The following is a 4,625-nucleotide window of genomic DNA, read 5'->3' on the forward strand; positions in this document are numbered from 1 at the left end:
GCTGGTTTCACCTATCAAGAAAATCCTCATTGGTACTGCTTCACCACTATTAAAGCATGTAGTTTCTTTTAGAAGATTTGCCTACATGATTTTGAAAGATAGTGAAGAACTTGACTTGACTTTTAACATTAAGGTTGACAACTTTGATTATGTTTTCTATGCCACAACGGATAAGATGAAGTGCTTTAATTGTGGTGGGGTAGGCCATCTGATTCGGAATTGCCCTAAAAGAAATAAAGAGGATAATGCATCAACTGATGGGCAAAACATGGAGGTTAGTCTAAACAGTGATGATGAGGAAAGGGTTGTAGCAAGGACTTCTAATGCTCCCATTTTGAGTGTAAAAAAGGTGACTGTTGTAGAGAATAATGGTAGTGTTTCTGAAGCTCAGGATGTAGTTTCTGATATCACTGAACCAGTAGTGTCTTTGCAGGAAGATGAGGTGAATGCTACTGCTATAGTGAGTGAAGGAGTCAGTGATATCATTACTGAATCACTTTTGACAAAGGATAAAAGGGATAATGTGAAGTGTCAAATGTTCGAACTGTGTGACGATGTTGATCTAGAATCAGATACAACTGCGTTTAAAATTCCAGGTAAAAGGAAAGGTTCAAGTGAAGTTCAAAGTGTAAAACAGAAAAAAACAAATATTGTTGACGATGATGATGATGACAAGGAAGGGATGGAAAGTGGGAATGAATCTTCGGATTCAAATTTCAGTTTTTCTCAAAGAGCTTCATCCAGTCGTGATTATGAGGTAGAAGACATTAAAATATTCCTCAAAGCAACGAAAAATAAAAGAGGAGTACGTTTCTGTGAATACTTTCCAGACATCAAACAATTTGTTGACAAAACGAAGATGTTCATGGCGAAAAGCTTGTTCACAAATAAAGAAATTTATCGGTTAAAGAAAATTGTAAGAATTTTAAACCCTGATCTTGTAAATGATAATAGCTAAAAAGACAAACTTGACGCATGGGTTTCTAGTTTTGTTTTTATTAGCTTTTGTTTGTTTTTTATTTTATTCTTTTCTTTTAAACATGAATGAAATTAATATTGCTTCCTTGAATATTAATGGAGCAAGAGATTTTAAGAAAAGAATGGGTATTTATGAATTTGTGAAACAAAATAAGTTAGATGTGGTGATGCTGCAAGAAACTCATAGTGATCTAAAAAATGCTTCTGATTGGGTTAGAGAGTGGGGTGGGCTTTCGTTTTTGAGTCATAATACTTCACTTAGTGGTGGAGTAGCCATTCTTTTTGCGAAAAGTTTTAACCCACATTCTTTTCAAGTAGAAGAAATAGTAAAAGGTAGACTTTTAAAAATAAGGGCAAACTATGACAAGAATGTTATTATTTTTATTTGTGTGTACTGTCCTGTCTCTGCAATAGAGAGAATGGTATTTTTAAATATATTGTGTTCTGTGTTACAAAAATGTAATCAAGAAGAGTTTTTGTTTTTGGGCGGAGATTTTAACTGCACTGAATCTAATCTAGATAGGAATCATTTAGAACCTCATATGCCTTCTAGAAATCGATTGATTCAATTTGTTAAGATGCATGAATTGTGTGATGTTTGGAGACGACAAAAGGGCATGCAAAAACAGTATACTTGGACTCATGCGCGTCATAGAATCATTTCTATGGCAAGATTAGACAGATTTTACATTTTCAAACACCATTATAATGTTATAAGGAACTGTCACATTGTACCTGTTAGTTTTTCTGACCATTGTATGGTCAAATGTTCAGTTTTTATAAATCTTTTAAAACCCCAAAGTGCTTATTGGCAATTTAACACTTCTTTATTAAGTGACAAACATTTTAAAGAATGTTTTAAATTTTTTTGGGAGGATTTTAAAAATAAGAAAGGTTTTTATAACTCTATACAACAATGGTGGGATGTAGGAAAAACCCAAATTAAACAGCTTTGTTTACAGTTTACTCGAAACATCACTACAGAGACTACTTTTAGGATGAGTGTCTTGGAGGCTGATATTTTAAAACTTCAAGAATTGGCAGAGTCTACTGGTACAAGAGGTTTCTTAGACTTACTTTTAGATAAAAGAACAAAATTGGCTGATCTACTTGGCTCTAGGACACAGGGGGCCTTGGTCAGGTCGAAGTTTCATAATGTGAATCAAATGGATGCCTCAACTAAATTCTTTTTTAATTTAGAAAAGAAGAATGGTCAAAGTAGAACCATTCATGCTTTAAGATCTGAATCTGGAACTCTTTTGACAGATCCTTCGGGTATTCGCCAGAGGGCAGTTGGGTTTTATGAGAATTTATATAAAAGTGAAGTTGCTGTAGAGCTAGAAAATGAGGGTGAGTTCTTTTTTGAGAACTTACCTCAGGTGCCTGAAAGCATCAACACTGGAATTTCTGGCCCTTTGAGTATGAGTGAACTACAGAAGGCACTTCAAGGGATGGTGTCTGGAAAGACACCAGGTATCGACGGTATACCAGTGGACTTTTACAAGTCTTTTTGGTCGACAATAGGAGAAGATCTCCTAGAAGTGTTGAACACCAGTCTGGCAAGGGGTAAATTGCCTCAAAGTTGCCGAAGAGCTGTGTTGACCCTCCTACCGAAAAAAGGAGATCTTGGAGATATAAAGTGTTGGCGTCCGGTTTCCTTGCTATAAGCTTTTATCGAAGATCTTAGCTAATAGACTGGCTAATGTAATGGATATTGTTATTCATCCTGATCAAACCTACTGTGTCCCAGGTAGATCGATATTTGACAATATCTCTTTTATTCGTGATTTTTTTTAAGTTTCCAAGATGCTAAACTTAAATTGTGGTTTTATTTCGTTAGATCAAGAGAAGGCTTTTGATCGGGTAGAACACTGTTATTTATGGAAGGTTTTAAATGCTTTTGGTTTTAGTGGTAGTTTTATTAACTACATCAAAGTTCTTTATAATGATGTTGAGAGTATTTTATAGGTAAATGGTGGTTTATGTACTCCTTTTACAGTTTTTAGAGGCATAAGGCAGGGCTGTGCATTATCTGGTATGTTATATTCTTTAGCAATTGAGCCTTTGCTAAATCAGATAAGGTGTAAGCTTAAAGGTGTTTCTTTACCAGAATGTAGCAATAGATTCACACTGTCGGCCTATGCAGATGACGTGACTGTATGTATCAATGGACAAAGTGATATTCAGGCTTTATTAAATTTGTTGAAAACGTTTAAAAAAATATCTTCTGCCAATATAAACTGGAAAAAAAGTGAAGCTTTTTTAATAGGTGATTGGAAATATGATAAACCAAAACTTCCTATGGGCCTAGAGTGGGGAAAAGTTGGTTTTAAATATTTAGGAGTTTTTATTGGAGATGAAGCAGTTACACAAAAGAACTGGGAGGGTATAATTGATCAAGTTAAAGGTCGACTTGAGAAATGGAAATGGCTGCTTCCAAAAATGTCTTTTAGAGGGCGAGTTCTAATTGCTAATAATTTAGTGGCTTCTTCGCTGTGGCACAAGTTTGCTTGTTTAGATCCCCCGTTAACTTTGTTAACAAAACTACAAGCACTGCTTGTGGACTTTTTCTGGGATAAGCTGCATTGGGTCCCGCAAAGTGTTTTATTTCTGTCCAAAGAAGAAGGTGGTCAGGGACTGATACATCTACAAAGTAGAATAGCTGCATTCAGATTACATTTTGTTCAAAGACTTTTAACTGTTTCAGATGTTTTTAACTGGAATGCTGTAGCAAGATTGATTTTGAATAGGTTGGGTAATTTTAATTTAGGCAGGAGACTTTTTTGATGGAGCCACTGGAATTAAGTTTTCCTATGTTACCTACTTTTTATAGGAATGTATTTAAAGTGTGGAATCTGTTTACTTTCCAAAAAGCGGAAGACTCAACATCTCTTTACTGGCTGCTAGAAGAACCTTTAATCCACGGGAAGCGTTTGGATTTAACAAACCATTTTTCCTTCCCGGACTAAACAAAGCACTTATTGACAATAAGATAGTAACTCTTGGCCGTTTGCTGGAAGTAGCTGGACTTGATTTTAAAAACAAGGAAGCAACATCTCGATGTCTTGGAATCAATTCTACTCGCGTTATAGCACAACTTCTTCAGAGATGGGAATGTGCTATAAGTGATGAAGAGAGACTTTTGCTATTGGACTATAAAAACAAAATGCGTAATCCAGACCCGGAAGAGGTTTTTCCAGGTTTGTTGTTTTCTCTTAAATTGGATGGGTGTGCTGGTTTTTATCTTGAACAAGTTGATTCTTTGAGTGTTGATTTTGTTGCCTGTGACAGAAAACTTTTGTATAAGTACTGTGTAATTGTTTTTAACAAGAAAAAGTTGAATAATAGGATAGACACACCTTGGCGTGGTTTTTTTAAGTTGACTGAAAACAAAAAACCAGAATGGAGAATTTTTTACAAACCACCATTGACCAAAAAAACAGGAGACCTACAATGGAGAATTGTTCATGGTGTTATTGCAGTTAATGCTTTTACTTCTGTTTTAAATCCCGAAAGCACTGATAAGTGTCCTTTTTGTGATGACAGAGAAACTATTTTTCATGCTTTTTTAAACTGTTGCAGACTTGAACCACTGTTTTCTGTTTTAAAAGATGTTTTTAAAAAATGTAATGAGGTATTCTCACAAG

Source organism: Triplophysa dalaica, chromosome 1, assembly GCF_015846415.1.
Source record: "Triplophysa dalaica isolate WHDGS20190420 chromosome 1, ASM1584641v1, whole genome shotgun sequence".
NCBI lineage: Eukaryota > Metazoa > Chordata > Actinopteri > Cypriniformes > Nemacheilidae > Triplophysa > Triplophysa dalaica.